This window comes from Muntiacus reevesi, chromosome 1 (genome assembly GCF_963930625.1).
Source record: "Muntiacus reevesi chromosome 1, mMunRee1.1, whole genome shotgun sequence".
Classification (NCBI taxonomy): Eukaryota; Metazoa; Chordata; class Mammalia; order Artiodactyla; family Cervidae; genus Muntiacus; species Muntiacus reevesi.
In genome coordinates, this window is record NC_089249.1 from 239,078,761 (window position 1) to 239,099,207 (window position 20,447).

General features: G+C 53.4%; 1 protein-coding gene across 2 annotated transcripts in view; it reads right to left on the reverse strand.

The window, feature by feature from the left end:
- The window catches only part of PDGFRB (platelet derived growth factor receptor beta), a 37,281-nt gene extending 26,558 nt beyond the window's left edge, over nucleotides 1-10,723 (reverse strand). Inside the window, exons 1-2 of one of the 2 annotated variants that reach the window (XM_065918897.1) lie at nucleotides 10,301-10,723; nucleotides 3,358-3,465 (exon numbers count right to left, since the gene is read on the reverse strand). The gene's annotated coding sequence lies outside the window, so the exon portion shown is untranslated. The remainder of the gene's footprint in view (nucleotides 1-3,357; nucleotides 3,466-10,300) is intronic. The other variant, XM_065918896.1, reaches the window with a different exon arrangement.
- Between the last annotated feature and the right edge of the window lie 9,724 nt (nucleotides 10,724-20,447).

Here is a 20,447-nt window from a genome sequence, read left to right on the forward strand (position 1 = left end):
GCAGTCGGGGGAGTATGAGAGTGATGGCAGAGGGTGTGGCTCTGTGGGCTCACCCCAAGTGGGCTGAGCTGGAGGTGCGATCTTGGAGCATGGGTATGGAACCCCATCCTGGGAGCCAGGAAGGAGAGCAGGGTCTGTTGGGTTGGGAGATAGTTATGGCAGGGGGTAGAAAGCTAGAAAGTGGCTGAGGTTGTGGAGCGCTCACCTGCCTCCCTCAATCCAGTGCCCCTTCTGCTGCTGAAGGTCAGCATTCCACCCTACACACTGAACCTCCCCACAAACCTCAGGATCACGTGGAGGCCAGAAAGGGTGAGCAACCTGACCTGAGGTACACAGCGATGCCACACAGTCACCCAGGCCCAGTTCTCTGCCATGCTGCTTCTAGACCCAGAGGACCTTCCTGTTTTCCAGGTATCTATGAGGTCCTCCAAACAAAGCAGCAGAAATCAGTGAAGTTGTGGCCTGCAATGGGATCCAGCTGTTCTGGAAGTCCACGTGGGGTGAAAGGACAGTGCCAGTTCCATGGAACATCACTCTGATGGCCCTACCCCACCCCCTCCAGCACGAGTTTGGTGGCCTCTGGCTACCCTATGGTACCACACACTCCCATATCGCCTTTAGTCTGAGCCTTCCTGCCTGTCCTCACCCCCTGACCAGAGGAACCTTCCTGAAATCCCCACCCAACCATGTCCTTCCCTGGTGCCTCCACGGTTCTCCATCCACCCTACATAAAGGCTGGCTTCTTAGCCCGGCCTGTAAGAACCTTCACGCCCTGCCCTGCTGACAGACAGCTCATCACCACAGAGGGGGCAGAATGCTGTCCTTCCAGCTCCCTGGGGGCCCAAGCGAGGCCCCCACGCTCTTGTCACTCACTCTGTTCTTCTCTCCCCAGGAGGCCTCCCCAGGGACACAATGGAAAGAAATGACCTCTTTTCTGGAAGTTCAAAATAAAACGAAACATCTGTCTGGATCGGAGCCAGGTTGATAAAACATGGACTGATCCCTCCCAGTCCGAGCCCCCGTCTCCTGCCACACACCCCTCACCCGCCGCAGAGTAGCAGAGCAGGCGCTTGGAGGTAGGGGGAGCAGACCTAGTTACTTGGAACGGCTCGTGGGAAAGCACTCAGTGTGTGCCTCACGGCCACTGGGGGCCCAGGGGAGGGGGTCTGGGTCCCCACACAGGCTGGGAACCGGCCTGAGAAGGAGGTCAGAGAGGGAGGGAGGCCCGCCACATACCCCTGTCCACCCGCCCGCCAAGCAAACGCTTCCTGCCTCCTCCGGCGCCTCACTGGCCCCCTGCTTGTCCCCATGGCCACCCCCTGGGCCATTGTGGCCTGACTGCCCAGGCCCAGTGGATCCCTGGACTAGAGTCCTCTGGATTCCAGCTGGGCCTCGATGCCCCCTTTGAAAAGGAACAAGGACTTAGAAGACCTTGAAAATAAGAAGAATAGCTAATTCTGATTTAGTTCTTATCACCCAATGCCTGGGCCAAGCTCTTAATGTGAATGGTCTCAGAACAATCCATGACATCGGTGTTGCTTCTGCATTTTATAGATAAGGAGAACAAGGCACAGAGAGTGCAAATCCTTTGCCCGAGGTCACAGAGTTCCCAGTGGTGGAGCCGCGCTCGATCCCGGGTGGACTCATCCCAGAGCACACAGGATCAACACCCATGTGACAGCCTTTCTAAGGCAGGAGGCAGATTCTGAGTGCCTGACACAGTGTATGAGCTCAGTAAAGGAGTCAGCAGGCTTGTTGTTCACCCTGTATTTCCTAACCTCTCCCCTCTTAGCCGGGTGAAACTGAAGTTGGCAGAACAAAGAGGCAGACAGTCACATCATCTTTCACAGAACCCTATCTTCTTAGGTGTGAGATGGGCTGTAAGTCCTCCTACTTCACATCTTCCTCAGGCTCTCTGCAAACAAAGAGGTTGTCCAGCCTCCCAACTGCACACCTCCCATGATAGGGATCTCACCACCTCACCATGGCCTGTTCCATTCTTGGACAGCTCAGGTTCCTCAGGGGTCAGGCTATTTGAAAACTTTTATTACATGTGCTCAGTCTATCTCTTTATATCCTCAACCCATTATTCCTGCTTCCATTCACCACTGTCAATGCCCCCCTGTTCCCACAAGCAGGGCATCTTTCTTCCCGTTCATTTTTCTGATGCTCCACAATGTGAAAACAAACAAAAGCCCTTACTAATTCAGAGCCAAGCACTCTGCTAAATGACATGACCTGGGAATTTGGTTTCATCCTCACAACAATCCTGTGAGGAGGGTACAATCACTATTCCTATTCACAGAGGAAGAAACTAAGTCTCAGAGAGGTATGGCAACTTGCTCAAGGTCACACAGCAAATGAATAAAAGCCAGTGATAAGCTGGGATTCAAACTCAGGCCCATCTGACTGACTCCAAACATGTATTCTTAACCGCTGTGTAGGACTGCCTGGATTCTGCCCAGAAACAGGTCTGTTCACAGAGAAACACTCCCACATGGGTTCACCCTAACGGGGTCAAGCTCTCAGGTATTTGAGGTCCTCAGAGGTCAGAGTCCTGAGCAGGGGATCTACCCCAGCTCACCCACGAATCTGGAAGTTAAGCAAGGCGGGATCTCAGAACCTTTCTGGGACATCACTGTGGAGCCTGAGGATCAGCATCTACACTGAGGAGAGGAGACTTTGCTGAGGACAGCAGGGCTCTGGTCTGCCACAAGCCCTGTCCCAAAAGCCTCGTCGGGCTAGGTGCAATGCTATGCTGCACTCGGGGTCCAGGCCTACCCCTGCTGGGGCCCCAGCACCCCCTTTCCACTGTTCAGATGGCCCAGTGGCCCCTGCAGCTGCAGAGTTCTAGGCCTCCATCATCCTTCGGCTGTCCTCCCTTCAACCCCCGCCCCTCACTGCCCCCCAGAGCCTCATCTCCGGCCGGTGCCATGGCAACAGAGAGCGCCAGGCCCTGGCAGCCAAAGGAGCCCCCGAGAGGGGTCCCAGGCTCAGACTGGGGAGGGGGGTGCGGCAGGCGCAGACAAGCAAACCTTCTGTTCCCCTGGCTGCTGCCAGCCCGGGATCAGCCCCCGGCTGGGGTGGGGGCCGCACAGAGAATGGGTTCTCAGAGCCAAGTGGGCAGGGGGCAGGTGGGCCTCGGCCGTGTGGACTGACCCACCAGCACGCGGCCTTCCCCCAGCAGCCCAGAGTCCACACATCGGGCGGGGCAGCTAGCTAACAAGAACCTGCCATTAACTGATGCCAATTACAGAGCATTGAGATTCCCCTCATAGCCCTCCTGCGCGGCAGAACCAGAGGGGAGAAAACTCCCACATTTTAGTCCCCTTATTTTCCCCACATCTGTTCTCTCACCTCTTCCTCCAGGTGCTCACCCTGAGTCTCCCACTCACTGTTACTCAGCCTCCCTGTGCCTCCGGTCTCCCCTCTGTAAGTCCGGGCTCGTCATCGAGTTGTCGAGGCCTTCAAATGAGTTAATACAAGTAAAATGCACAGAGCAGGGCCTGGCGCACAGCCCTCGGCCAAGTCAGTGGCCACGTGACTCTTCTTCATTCACTCACGGGAGAATAAGTCACTCACTCATTCACTCACTTGGCCTTGAGACCCGGCTAGGCTAGGCTTGTCAGCAAAGGGGTCTGTGTGGGAAACGGGGTAGTGAGAAAGCCAAGAAGCGTCGCTGCTGTTTGTTACTAGGTGTCAGCAGGCTCAGCTTGGGTGGGGGTGGGGTCTCCTCCTCCAGGACCAGAACCCAAGGCTAATGACTCCCAGTCCACTATCTGCCAACCTGCTCTTTGTCTTAGTCCCTTAGTTCGACTTTTCACAAAAGAGAAAGCCCAACAATCTGGGGGATATCTCCAAGTTCCTCATATAGGATTAGGCTTACAGTAGGTGCCCAATATGGGTTTCCCAGCTGGCGCTAGTGGTAAAGGACCCGCCTGTCAATGCAGGAGACATAAGAGATGTGGGTTTGATCCCTGGATCCTGAAGATCCCCTGGAAGAGAGCATGGCAACCCACTCTGGCATTCTTGCCTGGAGAATCCCATGGACACAGGAGCCTGGCGGGGTATGGTCCACTGGGGCACAAAGAGTCAGACATGACTGAAGTGACTTAGCATGCACACAGGTACTCAATAGATGCTTACTCAGCATGAGAGATCAAATGGCTGTGGAAGGTCAGCTCTCTGGTCGTCAGCTGCCCTGTAATGACTCGGGACTCCCTGGGCTGGGACACTGGGATAATAGGTGATGGTGACCCTTCCCATCTAGGGAGGTGATGGTTCGGGGTGATGAGGGGACTGAACAGCTTTATGGGACTCTGATGCCAAGGGGTGGCGCCTGATGCCTCCCAGGGAAGTGAAAGCACACGGAGGGGCTCGGCCAGGCCAGGAGCAGCAATACCACCACTTAATCCACTGCCTCGTAACCACGCGACTTCTCGGAGTTTAACTTCCCTGAGTCCCATTTTCCTGGAAAACCACAAAAGAGACACCCTTTTCCATTGCTGTGAGGGTTAGAGATGATGATGAAAGGCTCCTGACATGACAGGCTCAGTCAATGGTAACTGTTATGATTATAGGATGGTTTGAGGGGGAGGAGAGGCTGTGAGTTGGGACTCTCTAGGGGATGACGTCAGGGAAGGCTATTCCACAGAAGCTCTGTGTGAGCAGTTAAGGAAGTGGGAGATCGTGAGGCATCGGGTGATGGCAAGGAAAGTACTGTGAGGCTGGAAACGGGGGCTTGTCAGCAAAGAGGCAGGTGATGGGCAGAGAAGGAGGGCAGAGGTCACTTTGGGAAAAGATTGGGATGTGGGTAAGGACTTGGGCTCTGCCCTGGAGGCACTGGGAAGCCAACTTGTCAGGGTATTGACAGTGAGGGTGGGGAGCTGGCTGCTGCCTGGGGTGACAACAGTGCACATCTAAGCACTTATGGGGATGGAGGGCCTCCACAAGGGGGAGTGACAGGAGTGGCCCAGCATTTTGTGGGATGGTGTAGATTAGGATGGGGACAGGAGAGGCAGCGAGACCAGCTTTGGGGATGAAGCCATCTCAAACCCAGCCTGAATTCCTTGGCAGGACCAACTATATAATTTGGTGGGCTGAGGGCAAAATGCAAATGTCAGGACCCTTGTTTAAAAAAAAACTATTAAGCATTTCAAGGTAAGGCCATTCTAAGCATGAAATCCTCTGTGCCTGCACATGTTGAATGCTTATGAAGTCATCCCTGCTCCCTGGACTAAAGCAGAGGCCATCTATTTGTCCATCCATCCATCCACCAACCTGTTTATCCATCTCTTCATGTACTTATCACTTTTACTATCCATTCAACAGAAAGGCCCTGGCCTGATTAAGAACATGATAAGATTAGTGTGATAAGAACATAAATATAGGTAAGACTGGAATAGCCCACAGTCTACTGAGTCACCCTTGAGCCTTTACCTTCATGCCCAAAGCCCTGGGCTAGGAGAAGTCAGGGTTTCAGCGACAGGTTTGTAAATCTGAGCCCTGCCCCCTGGGGCTGATCCTGGAACCTCCTCCCACTATCCACCTCTTAGGCTCAGCCTCAGGAGCAGAGAAGCTAGAAGAGGAGGGAAAGGAGGGTGTCACAGCCCTTATGGCCCCACTTACCAAGACAGAAGGTAACCAGGACAGCAATAAGATGAGACACAGCCACACAAAGCCCAACAGGAGCTCTCAGGGGCTAAGGATGGAGCGGGATGTAACCTTTGGGGTCACTGAACTGTCCCCTTGCCCCCTCATTTTGCATAAAAAGAAATTATGGCCAGGATGGAGAAGTGATGTAATCAAAGATGTAATCAAAGGCTCCATGGTCCACAAGACTACCCAGAGGGGGTCCCATCCCTCATTGGGGTGGCATTGCTACATTCCAGCCTAAACTCTGCCCTGTGGCCTCAACCTAGTGAGAGCTGGAGACTTAGCCCTGGGCCACAGAGATGGATGGAGAGGATCCAACATGTGCTGGCACAGAGGAAAGTCCAGGCCAGCAGTCTGGGTGCTGGGCTCAGTGCTATAGCTGAGGCACATCCCTCCTCTTCTCTGGACCTCAGTTTCCCCTGTATACAACAAGGAAGTTGAACACAGTGATCCCCATAGTCCTTTTCATCTCTGACCTTCAGGAGCTGTCTGACCCCCTGGCCCTGCTGCCCCCACCTCCTAAGTGACAACCCCTTCCATCACAGGGCAGAGAAGCTGGTACCTCTGGCAGATGAAAGGTTTTGCGCACCTGAGAAATTAAAGATCTCTGAACTGAAGCAAGGAGAAGAGAGGGTGCTAATGCAGCTAAAACGATACACTGATTTTCAACCTCCTGCACTAGGCTGGGGTTAGGAAGGGGGTTCCTGGGGCCATGGCCTGGAGGTTCAGGAAGTTCTTTGGCCTGAGGGTTCTGGGCCTGAAGTCTTGGGAGGGGCTAGGGTTTGGTTTCTACACTGGGAGCAACAGTATGTGAATTCCACACTCTTCTCATTAGATGTGGGTCTCTGTATTCATTCCCTTGCCTCTGGACCCCACCATTTGTCCATCTACCACGGGCCAAAGCCTTGCTTTGAAATCAGACCATATGAAGTTCAAAAATCAGCAAAGCGTCACAGCATCCACACACAACCCTTCACAGGCACACCTCCTGACCCTCCTTCCTCAGTATCCAAGAAAAATGGGCTTGTGGGTGCTGGGGAAACACACCCTCAGAGCTCCCCCAAGAAATAGAGTGCATTTCCAGGCTGCTCTGATTGTCAGAAAGTTCTTCCTCTTGATTATAGGGCACCATTTTCCATTAGTGGTCATCGATCCTGACCGCTTTCTGTAACGTGCAGAAAAAGGGTAAGAAAAAAACCCTTTCATTGTGAAGTTAAATATGCATGATCCCTGAGTACACAACAGGGCTTGTGTGGCTGCCAATCTGGGCTGGCGTGGCTTGGAATCCTGGAATTGTTTTACGGCTGGAAGGAACTCAGGGATCATCTCCTTCAAAATCCTTATTTTACCAATGGGAAAACTGAGACCCAGAGAGGGACTGACTCACGCACAGTCATACAGGATGGGTTCCAGGGTCTGATGACCACCTCTAGAGCTCTGAGGGGGCCCCCACGGCTGAAGCCCGGCCCCACCCAGTCCCTCAGTCATGGACTCTGGAGTCAAAAACACCAGGTTTGAGTCCCGACTCCATCATATCCTAGCTGTGGGACTTAGAGCAACTGACTTAACCTCTTAACCTCTCTGGGCATTTCTTTATCTATAAAATGGAGAGTTTACGTCCACTCCTTGAGGTAGTTTGCGGTGATTAAATTAGTTCCGCAAATATTTATTAAGCAGTCACTGAATGCCAGGCCTGTTCTAAGTGCTGAGGAATACAGCCGTGGACTTGATGGTAATGGATGTAAAAAGCACAGTGAAAGTGCTCAGAGAAGGCTGCTCCCAGTTCTGTCCTCTCTCACACACGGCTTCCCATTTGAGGTGTTTCAAGCTCTGATGATGGGAAGACATGGCCAATGGGCAGAGGGGGGAGGTGTGGAAAATAGTGGGGGAAGACCTCCCCCTTCCAAGGGTCCACTGTCTGCGGGTTCTGAACCATCTGCCAGAAGTAGGGCATGGGGTTTCAGGAGTGCCTGGGGCCCTCTCATTCCTTTCTCCCTCCTCACCGTTCAGTAGCCCAACCTGAGCAAAAGGCCCAGAATTCCCTCCTTCAGCCCAGAAGGCAGCTGGTCTCAGAGCCAGACTGCGCCTGGAGGATGGAAGTGAGCCTTCAGCACAGCCATGACGCCCAGGTCCCTTCCCTTCCTGGCTACAGCCCTTCACGAGGTGCAGGCCAGTCTCACAGCCGTGTCGTCCTGTACAGGAGGCGGGGAGAGCAGAGGCACTCTGTTGGCTCTCTTAGGCATTGGGTCCAGCCGCACGAGATGCAGGAACCACGCTAAGTGCCTTATCTATATTATTACCTTGTCGACCCTGCGTCCCACCCTACTGCTCACAGAGCAGGGGCCTGTCGCCCAGAGAGGCAGAGCACTGGCCCAGGGTCACACAGTTAGCTAGAGGCAAGGGGGCGTCATCGGATGCCCGAAACTGGTGTTGTTTACCCACCATGCCCACTGCCTTCCAGATGCAGACGCAGCAAGAAAGAGGACGTGGGGGCCTGAGGTTGGCCACACAGAGGATTTGAGTTGAGCCAGGACCAGCACTGGGTCTCCTGACTCTGAATCCACGGTGCTTTCCGCTGCCCCACATCTGTGGGTAATTAGAAGTCTCAGCTCTTCTTCCCACAGAGGAGGAGGGCTGCCTGATCACTACTGCAGGGAGGGGGCTCACCAGATGGTCTCCCTCCTTACTCAGGACCAAGCCTGGGCCGCATGGACCCGGGAGCTAAACTTTCTGCTGGAGAAGGTGCTGGACCCAGGAGCAGGCTCTGCGGGAAGATGGAGACACTCCCCTCCTACCAGAGCCTCCCTGGGAGCAAGGAGGTTAAGTCTTTAGTTTCAGGCAGACCTCAGCCTACATACCAACTCTACCAACTGTGCGACCCTGGGAAAGTCACTTAACTTCTCTGAGCTTTGTTTTCCTTGTCTTCAAATCAGGGGTAACCATAATACTGCTTCTAAAGACCTGCGATGGGGATTATAAGGCCTGAGAGGTTCCAGGCTCTTTACCCAGCACAGAGTAAGCACTCCAGGATGGTGACCAACATAATCTGCATGTTCCCAACTGCTGTGGATTCAAGGCCCTGCTGCTTGGAGGCAAGGGAAGATGGCCTGACTTCAGAAGACCTCACTAGAGGCCTCTGTGTACTTTGGGATCACAGAGGCAGGAACACTCCCCCCTTAATATAGGAAAAAGTCGGGAAGACCATGTAAGATACTGGATAGGCACCCAGAGGGTGATAAGGAAGGAAGATAAGAGGCCTGGGTTCTGGGCTCACCCTTGGAAACACAAAGTCTTCAGTAGGTCCCTTCTCCCCTTTACAACCACATTTGCTCAGTCCCACTGCCTTCCCATGGACACTGGGGTCAGAACACAGGATGGGGAAGCCTGAGACCCAAACAATCTCTGATATGTAAACAGAACACAAACAGAGGGTCAAGCAACAAGGCTCCAGGATGATGGGCATGGCAAGCTCTTAGAAGACTGGAGGAACCAAGGAAGGCTGCCTGGAGGAGGTAGAATAGGGAGGGTCCTTAAAGGAAAAGGGAAGGTAGTGAGGAAGGGCGTGCCTACAGGCAGGATCATGAAAATTCCTCTGGGAATCCTGGGATCTGACTGGCAGGAACACAAAACCCAAGTCTGGTGTGATGAGGCAGGGAGCTTACTATCTCCTGAGCTCTGCCACCTACCAGCTGTGTGGCTGCCCTGAGTCTCTGTTTCCTCACCCATAAATTTGGTATAAAATCAGTCCCTGCCTTCGAATTTGCTGGTGAATGCTACATGAAATCCAGCATAGAAAACACCCTGAATGGTCCTAGCATGCAATGTGTCAATGAGTGGCAGCTGCTGTTAGGAGTTTGGGCTTCATAGGTACCATCTTCTGGGGAAACTCACGGAAGGGATGGTGATCAGATACATGTTTTAGGATGGCGCGGAAAAAACGGGAGATGAGAAGGCCTGAGAAACTGCTTTTGACCAGAGGAAAGGGCCCAACAGCCAACTCCCTTTCTTCACAGAGGGGCCCCCAGGCTGAATCCCAGACCCCCAGCCCAGCCTGCATGAGGACGGGCCTGCCTCTGCCCCTCGCCTTCGCACTTTCCCAGCCGCTGGGGGTTTGGAAGGACATCTTAGGAATCCGGAAAATTTGCAAATCCATTTAAATCCCGAGAGGTTGCCTGGCGGCCGACTGGCCTAGAGCCAGACAGATTCTTAGGGACAAGGCTTGGGCCCAGGGACAGAGGCTGTGCGTCTGAGGTCCCCGGCCCCCTGCTAGATTCCCTTTCTATGTATCTGGCCGGATACATGGATACATCCCCGGATCCATCTCCCAATTCCTCTCTCATACTCCTTCCAGCTCTCCTCGCGGCCCCCCACAGGCAGTGCTTTGCTTTGGAAGCCTCTCCTCCCCCCCTCACTGCCAGAAACCCCTGGGATTTGTTTGATGAGGGCAAGGGGCACCCACCCCAGAATCAGCCTGAGCAGGAGAGAGCTGGTTCCTCCAGCCCAGATGTCGCCCACAATCTCAGAGCCTCCTCCCATCTGGTTTTGTTAAAAATATTTTCCATTTTTTGACCTACCCAAGAAGGCGCAGTCCGGGACAAGGGGACAGGACAAGAGTCTGGGGTTCCCTCCTCTTCCCAGCGCTTACCTTGCTGCTGATGCCTTCTGAAGTGTGGGCAAAGTCCTGGGCTCTGGGCTGTCACCCCCTCCAGGAAGACCTCCTCACTGCCTACTCTCCCCTGTCATCAGAAGGACTCTGCTGGACCTGAAGTGGGGCAGTGGCAGAGCGGGAGGACAGTGAGGAGCGTTGCAGGCTCCCAGAGCCTCAGGAGAATGGAGGGAGTGAAGGACTGCAGGGTGAGGAGTGGCCTCACTCCCAAAGCATCCTTGTGGAGGAGAAGGGCTGCCAGGAGGGGCCGCCCTGGGTCTGGCTGCCTGGGTCGCTCAGCGCAGGGCTGCTGCCTGGTGGCGCTGGTCAGAGGGGCCCCGGCTCTCTCCTCCCAGTCCCTCCTTCTCTCTGGCTCCAGACAGGGCGGGCAGGGACTGCGGGCCGCTGGCGGCCCCAGGAGCTCACACCACTGTGGGCTTCCCTGCCCCCACCCCCCTACTTTGGGGGAAAGGCTGCAGAGCAGCCTCTGATTGGCTCAGCTGGGAGAAGGGGGGCTGGGGGCGGGGAGGGTGGACGCGTGTGTCTGTTTTCAATTTTAGTTTCCCCCTCCCTCTTTCTTTTCCCCCAAGTTTCTTGTTTTTCTTCCTCGTTTCCCTCTGCTTGCTCCCTCCCGTAGCCTGCTCACTCAGGATGTGAGGGGATGTTTAGAAATTCCACAGCCCACGCCAGCCAGCCGCTGAGTCACTTTTATTAAAGAGTGGCCTGGCCCACTAGCCTGATGCCTGTCTCGGGTGGTAGCCTCCCCTGGCTGTGGCACCCAGGGGTGGGTCCCCTCTCTGGGCCTCTGCTTTCCCATCTGCAGAGGGGGCTCTGATAACCCATCTGGTGACTCAGTCGACACTCATTCATTAAACAAGCTTGCTGAGCACCTACTCCGTGCCAGACACTGTGCCAGGTTTTGGGGTTGCAGTAGTAAGCTACAGTCTCTGACTTCAGGGTACCCAGCTAGTGGGAGATACAGTGCCCGGAAAGGGGGGCACTCCCTGAGGCTTGAGGGAATCAGAAAGGGCTTCTGAAAAAAGGTGACTTAGAAGAGAGAAAAAGCCCTTCTGAGGTTATCAATCACTTCTCAAAAGAAGAAATCAAGGTCCATGGGTGAATTAGCACAGAAAGGGAAAGAGACATGCCCAAGGTCACCCAGCAAACTTCAGATTTTCAGACATCTTCCTCTATCATCTCAAAATCCCCAGAGGACCAGGAAAGGATTATTTCCTTGTTGTATAGACAAGAAACTGAAGCCCAGAGGAGTCAGATGAGCTTCACAAGCTCACAGAGCTACAGCAGAGCTAAGGCAGGATCAGGTCTGTATATACCAGAACAGACTCAGGTGCTCTGACCTCAACGGAAGACCCACACCGCAGTGTCGACTGGCCCTCCTATCCTACCCTCTTCCTTGTTATCCCTTCCCCAACTCTCATTTATCTTCCAGGACTGTTGTGTTCCATTTCCAACCTCTGTACCAAGGTCTGCCAAGGCTTCTCTGGGAGCCCCTGAACCTCTCACCCTCTCCTTTTTTTTTTTCCTGCCTGTATCCCATGGCATGCAGAAATTTCCCGACCAGGGATTGAACCCACATGCTCTGCAGTGGAAGCATAGAGTCTTAACCATTGGACCTCCAGGGAAGTCCCATCCTTTCATTTCTTCAACCCTCATTTCCTTAGATCAGAACAAGTCTCTAATCACAGATTCCTGACCAAGGGCATCATTTTTAATGAGAGTTGGGTTGTGTCACCCTATCCCTACTAATGTAACACATGGGGAAACGGAGTCCCTGAGAGGGAAAGAGAGGTGTCCCAGGTGGAACCCGACCTGACTCTGCCCAGAGTTCCTTCCATCCTGCCCTCTTTCTACACCCTTTTTCCTCCAACACGTCAACCCAGGTGTCTGTTCATGGGGGAAGGAGGTTAGGATTTCATGCCAACCATGGTCACCAATCTTGTGCTCATTTCTTGGTCTTGTCCCAGTGGGGAGTGCCCAAGAGAACATTTGGTTTAGACCACACAGCGGGAGAAGGGTTCTTCAGGCTAGGTGCACATGCTGGGGTGGGGGCTATGCGAGTCTCCCAAGGGAGGGCGCCTGGTCCAGCTCAGTGGCAAGGGAGTCATAGGGGAAGTCCAGGGACTCCAAAGACCGCAGGGTCAGGCCTTCCTGTCCAAAGATTTCATCAGTCTTTGCAACTCCCCTCCTAGCATCTGCCTTGGCCATTCACCTCTGAAACCATGGTCCAGCTGCTAGGACCAGGTCAGTGGGGCCGGTGGGGGAGAACAAGGAGGCATTTCAAATCCTAATACCCAAACCAGATAGTCTGGGAGTCACAAGACCCAGCTATGCACTTCTTGTGTGGCCTTGGATAGGTACCTTGTCCTCTCTGAGCCTCAGTTTTCCCATCTGTTCATAGCAGGCATGGGCTCACTGTGCTGGAGGGCCCTTGGGATGCTCTGTCTACAAGTTTCTTAGATCTGGACTCTAGCTAGGGAGAGGAGGCGGGTGGGCCCCAGGGCAAGGGGACAGCTGGGGGCCAGAGATGCAGCATAGAGGGGAGGGGGCGGCTGTTGGTTGCTCCCCTGGGAAGCTGGCGGCCGCCGGTTTCCGGCCAGCCCGGCCGTCCGGCTGGCCCATCTGGAATCACTTAGCCCCTACCACCATTAACCCTTGGCAGGCACCAGGGCTGTTACGCCTCCTCACAGCTGAGATGGGGTTAGGGGATGCAGAATCACACGGAACACCACAGGGCACTCATCGAGGGCTAGACAGTTGAGGAAGAAGGGTCATGATTGACAGGGCAGGTTTCAGAAATGGAGATGGAGCTTGGTTCAAATCCCAGCTTTAGCAGTTCGAAGCTATAGGATCTTGGGCAAGTCATTTAAACTCCTGGGCCTCAGTTTCCCCTGGGTACTCTGAAAGGGTGAGCAGTGGGCAGAGCAGTGCCATCACACTGGGGTGGTCAGCATGGCCCCCAGCCCCGCTGTGGACAGGACGAGCCACAAGCAGTCTCCCACCTGTCCAGATGCTATGGTCCTCTGACCATCCTGTCTTGGGAGAGGCTAGGGTGAGGGTGAGTGGGCAGAGCATGAGGTGTGGGGAGCCCTGCCTGAGGTAGAGAGTGCAGAGGGAAAGAGGAGCTGCAGGCCTTGGGGTTCAGTATATCCCCTTCCCACTGCACAGTGTCATGCTCAGGGATTAAGAACCAAGGCTCTAATATGGGTAGTTCCAATTCAACTCTGCCATGTCCTAGCCGTGTGACTGTGGACACATTACATGAATTGAGCTCAAACAGCATCAGTGTTTTGAGCTGTAAAATGGGGTTGTTGAGAGGCCTGAGTAAGTGATGCACCAACGGCATTTTGTTCAAGGACTAGGGCAGAGTGAGAAAGCTCCACAAAAGATGCCTGATTCTTTGGTGTCACCAGGAGCTGCTGTCCCAGAAGTCCACCACCAGGGCTGGAGGAAAGCCTGTGCAACCGCTAATTTGACAGCCAGGATGTCTGAGGCCCAGGGATGGAGAGTGACTATGAGGTGAGTCCAGGACAGGCACCCAGGTTCTGGTCTGGACTCTCAGGACCATGTTCTTCTCTAAAGGAGGGCATCAGGCTGAACTGACCCCCCTCCTCAGCCCCCACCCACGCTCCTTAGAGCCGGAAGCTGAAGCTCTCCGTAGGGTGAGGGAGGGGGGCCAGAAAGGGCGCCTGAGTGGGAGAATTCCCAGTAGGCCGCTTCAGCACTCAATCAGGCAGCGCCAGCAGCCACCACATCTGGCTCTCCCACGCTCCCAGCACTGCCCCTCCTCCAGGCTCCCCTTGCCTGGGGTGAGGTCGCAGCATGCATGTCCCACACATTGGCACAGTCATCTTGGATGTCAGGCCCTGAAGAGCCCTAAGAGTGCCTCCATCGGACAGGCACAGACACCGAGGCCCAGAGAGTGGAGGGGCTTGCCTGAGGTCAGCAGAGACAGAAGGGACCGGGAAGGCAGGACTCCTGACGCCCAGTGCAGCGTCTTTCCATCCTGCACACCCTGAGCAGGTAGGTCCTTGTACCTAAAAGCGAGGGAACCAAAAGAGGCACACAGAGGACACTGCCCCTCCCCCTCCCGGACACTCCGCACAGTGGCTATCTGGTGGGGCAGAGGGGCCAGCGGGGACTTCAGGCCACATTCCCACCCTAGATTCCTAGAACTGCTCTTGCTGGGCCAGGCTGTCACCACCAAGGCTTGACAGGGTCCCCGGAGATAAGGGCTTCAAGACCTTGCCCATCTCAGCCTCTCCCCAGCCTCCAGCTGGCCTTGGTCTTAGGGCCCCTGGGAACAAGGGTGTGTCCTTCTGGAACACAGATGGCTCACAGATCATCAGACCAAGAGGGCCCACAGAGGCCACATACCTCCCTCTCACTGGGTCTACTGAGGCCCAGAGAAGGCTAGAATCCTCTTAAGGGCACACAGCAGGTCTGGAGTGGGACCTCTGACTCTCAGGTTCTCTGTTTCTCTCAAACGATGCAAGTTAGTGGAACACCTACACTGAGCCCTACCTTCATAGAGCTCATAAACAAACACTAAGGAAACCACAAATTAATAATATAAAAATTATGACAAGGACTTCCCTGGCAGTCCAGTGGTTAAGACTCTGTGCTTCCACTGCAGGGGGCACAGGTTTGATCCCTGGTCAAGGAACTAATGTCAAGGATCTCACATGCCACACCAAAAAAAGAAAAAAAATGATGAAAGAAACAGAGGATGACAGGCTGGATATAGGGGTTCTTGTTTAGGTAGGCTAAGACTTCTCTGGGGAAGACATATTTCAACTGACATCTGAGGTTAAAGGGCTACATACAATGCAGGGGCAGGAACAGTGTTCTAGACAGAAGAAACAGCATGTGCAAAGGCTTGGAGGCCAGAAAGAGCCTGGTGTGTGTGAACAAGAAGAAAAGCGTGGTTGAGGCACAGAGGGGACATAGTGGGGTATAAAGTTGGAGAGGTAATAAAGTTTGGCCTTTGTCCTGAGGGTCAGCAGGGGCCAGTGCAGGATTTTAAATAGGAGATCGATGGGATTATGGTGGTACATTGAGGAGGATGGTGAGAGGTGAGAGGTGAGAGGTCAGGCAAGGCAGGGGGCTAGTGGGGAGGCTATGGTAGTCGACTATGAGCTGACTGTCCCCACCCTGACTCTGTCCATCCCAGAGGCTGGAGGATGTTCCAACTGGGAGTTGGAACTTCTCAGCCCTAGTCCGTGCTTGACCTCTGACTCACAGGGTAACCTTCCTTTCCCGGCCTCTGCATCTCCTCTGAACAACAGGTCAACACAGTGCTCCTTCGGATGAGCACATTCCGCCCCTGGACCTCTGGCTCGAGTGTCCCCTCTGCTCCCTAAGTAGCTGTGTGCTGGAGACTGCCTCCCTCCCCTACGCCTCTTGTTTCTGCACGAGGAGGGGAATCAGCACATCCTGTGTCACGGTGGAGACTGAGCCCCCAGTGAGCCTTTGAGTAGTTCCTCGCAGAGCCAGCAGGTGGCACCCCCAGCCTCCGGAGGGGCAGGAGGTGGAGGGGACCATGATGAGAGGGGAGACGGAGGTGGGGAGGGGCTCCCAGGAGCCCCAGCACACACCCATGAGCCTCACACCTGTCCCCTGGAGGTAGGCAGAGGTCGCCATCCCCACCTCCACCTCAGGAACAGCTCCGAGAGGGAGCGTTCCTTGCCCAAGGTCACAGAGTGAGGTTGAGGCTGGGCTGGGACTGGGGAGCAATCCAGGTAAGCCTCCTGCTGGCCCTGGTGCCCACCAGTTTCTCTTTAGGCAAATCACTTCCAACAGGAAGCTGGGCCCAGAACCTCTTCTCTTTCAGGGCCATAAACCTGATTTAAAAACCAAGTTATCACCAAGATCTTTATGAGGCCATTGTCTCTGCACCCCACCCCAGAAGGCCCTGGTTGGGTGTGTGAGAGCAGCCCAGAGGGAGGACTTCCAGAGGGAAGAGGGGCCCAGTAAACAGCCGCTCCCAGAGATAAGGGGCTGTCACAGAGGAAGAGGCTGTGACGTGGGGGTGGGGGCTCTCCTGCTATACAGGGTCTCAGTGCCACAGCTAGATGGCTGTCCAAAGCAGCCAGCCCCCAGTGGGTACCTTGGGGACACTGAGGCCCAGGGAGGCAAGGGTTCAAGGTCACATGGTGAGTCAGAGGCCAAGGCAGGGGGAAGACCTGTGATTTCAGGTGCCCAGCTTGAAAGTTTTAAACAAGGTTATAGTGTCCTCTTAACCTGTAACATGACGGGTAGTTTAGGTCTCTGATTGAGGGGTCCACAGAGGGGTGAGGGTGGGGGGTAGCTGAGGCTCTTTTGCATGAGGAAGCCAGAAGAGGAAGAAGAACTAAGTATTTGTTTAGGCAAAACCCTGGGTGGGAAGGAGAGGCACATACAGACTCACTATCCTTCCAGGCAGCTCAGCTGGAGAGGAAAGAGAAACTTCCAGACAAGCCCCTGACCTGCTGTGTGGGCTCAGGCAGGTAACTTCACTTCTCTGAGCTTTGGCTGCTTCATCTGCAAATCAAACTGGGGATAACAATGACCCTACCTTACTGGGTTGTGTGAAGATGAAATGAGATTAATACACGCAAACAACTTGGTATGATGCCTGGCACTCCATAAATAATGATGCTTTATATTATCATTTACCGATTATTCATCTATTTATATTTATTATGCATTATTTATTAATGCTCAACAAATAATGATGCTATTGTTATTATTATTTCAGCACAGGTGAAAGAGTAAACACTGCAACCTCAGAAAGATTAAGTGAAAGGGTGCTGAGCTGGGCATCAGAAGACCTGGATCTGATTCCAGTACAGTGCTGACTTGCTGAGGGAACCTGGAAAAAAAAAATCCCTGCTTTCTTTAGGCTTCTGGGCCTCAGTTTCTCTATCTGTAAAAGGAGTGAGTTGGAGGATCAGCCAGGCTGGCTGAGAAGCCCTCGGGTAATTGGGCTGGGCAGCAAGAAAGGCACCCAGCTTCTGTGCCCAGCCATGTGTCACTCCGGCCAGACACCTAGCCCCTCCATGTTTTCTGCTTCCTTTCCTCATTCAGCAAATGAGGGCAGCTTGTCCCACCAGTACCCAGGGCTCAGGAAAGAACAGGCCCAAGATGGGGTGACAAAGAGATGGGTAGAGGCCTCTCCAGGAGATGTCTGTGGAGAGGTAGGCACCCCTACCTCCACCCTGGGAGAGGATGGCAATGAGGGGGCCATGGAGCCCTCCCCCCATCCCCACGCACCCCCAACTCCAGGCCTCAGGTCTCCCCGACTCTGCTCTCTCCCTGGCTAGCGAAATAGTCCCTGCTTTGCCTGGAAAGTCCCCCCTCCCTCAGCCACCACCCAAGTCCCGAACACTTCATCACTCCTGGACCCCTGCCCAGCTTCCCTGTAGCTCTTGGGCTTCCCGCCTCTCCTCTGGCTCATTCTCCACACACCAGCCATAGCCCCCTTCCCACCAAGCAAAACCCTTGATAACAACCCCCCCATCCCTCATCAAGCTTGTTCTGCCAAGCCTTGCTCTATCTCTCCCCACACTCATCTCTTGCCCCTGTCTTGTGCCCCCGCCACCATCAATGAACTCCAAATCATTCTTTCAGTTCTGGAAGACCACGTGTCCCCAGCGTCAGCCCCTCTGCTCACACTGTCGCTCTGACCACAGTGCCCTTTCCTACTCGCCAGGGCCCTGACTCATATGTCACATCCTCTTGCAAGACTGCCAAGTCTCCTTCCCTTGGGAGAACTCTCTGGATTCCTGGCCCTCTCCAAAACGTAATTTTACCCTTATTTGTGATCATTTGATTCATACCTGCTTCTCCCCCTTCCCATTCTGTAAGCACCCCAAGGACAGAGCCTCACATAGTACCTAACACAATGTCAGCATAAAGGAGGAGTGTTAATACACATTTTCCAAACATATGAACTGCCTGCAATGCAGGAGATTGCCTGCAATACAGGAGACCCAGGTTCAATCCCTGGATAAGGAAGATCCCCTGAAGAAGGAAATGGCAATCCACTCCAGTATTCTTGTTGGGAAATCGTATGGACAGAGAAGCCTGGCAGGCTACTGTCCATGGGATCGCAAGAGTTGGATACAACTTAGCAACTAACTACCACCAAACATAGGAATACACGAACAAATGAATTCCTATACCTACTCCCAAACTTTAAGCCTTCCATCTAGCTCTAAGGTAACATATTCTTGGAACCAGAGGGCACCTAGAGGGCACCAACGTCCTCACCTCCCAGGATAGGCATCCTGTAAGCAGCATCCCTGACTGGGAACCTCCAACAATCACTTGCATACCTTCTGTGATGGTGAACTCACTCTCTCACAACTGTCCTTTCATGACAGACGGCCCCTTAGAGAGCACTTTATTATGGAGGAGTTGAAATCTGTCTGCACCTGCAGCTTTCTCTCTCAGGTCTTAGGTCTGCCCTGTTTCCTTCTTCAAACTCAGACCTTCGAGCCACCCTCCGGGTCTTTTCTTCCTGCAGTCCAGTCTAAGCAGTGCTGGTTACACCAGCTCAGAGAACAGAGCCCAGTCCTCTGGGGTCTCTTATCCCTTCTCTGTGTACTTCCCGGTTGCTCACCAACCCCTTGAAAGATTGGGTCCTGGGTTCAGATGGCTTCTGAGCAAACCATCCCCAACACGTCCACTTCCTGACCTTCCCTGCTGAAGCTGTAGGGAGCTCATCCATGTCAGCCACAAACCAGGAAGCCCTCTTTCCTCTCTTCCATGAACAGCATTCATTTTGCTGCATAGACCTGGGCACAACCCCTTTCCTTTCTGGATGTTGGTGCTTCCCCCTGTACAATGAAAAGAGCCCCTCCAAGCACGAAAGGGCATCCTGCGCTCACTGTCCCTCACTCGGTTATGGTATCCATCAGAGTCCCAGAAGGACAAGATGCTGACCAAGATCAGCCTCATGACCGAGACACCGGTGCAGTCACGCAGGGCCCAGTGTTTAGAAGGTGCCGTGCTTGGCTGTGCACTCTGCGGCTACCATCTTAAAATTTAAAATGAGATTTGAACAAGGGATCTCACATTATTTTGTATTGGGCCCTGTGAACTGTATCCTCATCCTGACATATCTGTCTAGTCCTGAAATGATGCTGACCTGCCCTGGCTAGTGTGGCAACTCAAGGGAGGGACAAGCTGAATAGATAAGACTCTGATTCCACCTTCGGGGTCACATGTCCCTGCACATTTAGGGGGCTCCCAGGAAACACTGGAGGATCAAACCCCATAAGGGGTTTTTTACAGGCCTTCTGATCCAGAGCCCTGTTCTTCATGAATCCTTCCCCCAAACCCTCAGTTTCGCTCCCCACTCTCAGTTCACTAATGGCCTCTCAACTCTTTATCCTCACCGCACCCCCCCCCCCGCCCTACATCATAGCTCTGAAATGTTTGACAGTCTTTAATTGGGTAGGATGGGGGGGGATGCATGAGACATTTAAAATCCAAGAGGTCCCCAGGTATAATAATAAATGGATTAGGGCTTTAGGATAAACCAACTATTAAAAAGACATTTTAAAAAATCAACTGAAATACTCTGAATGTGAATGGGTATTAGATAATACACCGAAATTTGCGTTAAATTTTCTTAGGTTTGATAATAGCATATTATGTAAGAAAATGTCCATTTGTTTTAGTGATGCATGCTGCAGTATGTAGGGATAAAATGACACGATGTTGGAAATTTGTTTTAAAATACTTTAGCAAGAAAAGGGAGGCGAGACAGTTAAATAAGTGTGGCAGAATCTTGATAATGGTTGAAGCTCGTGACGGGTCTATAGTGATTCACTCTACAATTCTACTTTTGTGTGTATTGGAAACTTCTCATTAAGATGAAGGTAGGGGTGGGGAGGAGGGGGGGTTGTCAAGAGAATTGTGAAAGGTTCCCTAGAATATCTCTAAAAGAATGCTCCTACCCGACTTCTGTAAGAACTTCCTCTGCAGCGCCAACTCAGGTGAACTCCCCAATTGTTTGCAGACTCTTGTATGTGCATATGTGCATTTCCCCCAGGGGAAAAACATCCACAGCTTTCAGGAGAGACTAAGAGGGGTCGTGACCCCTCCCCCCCCAAAAAAAAAAGATATAAGGACCCGCTAC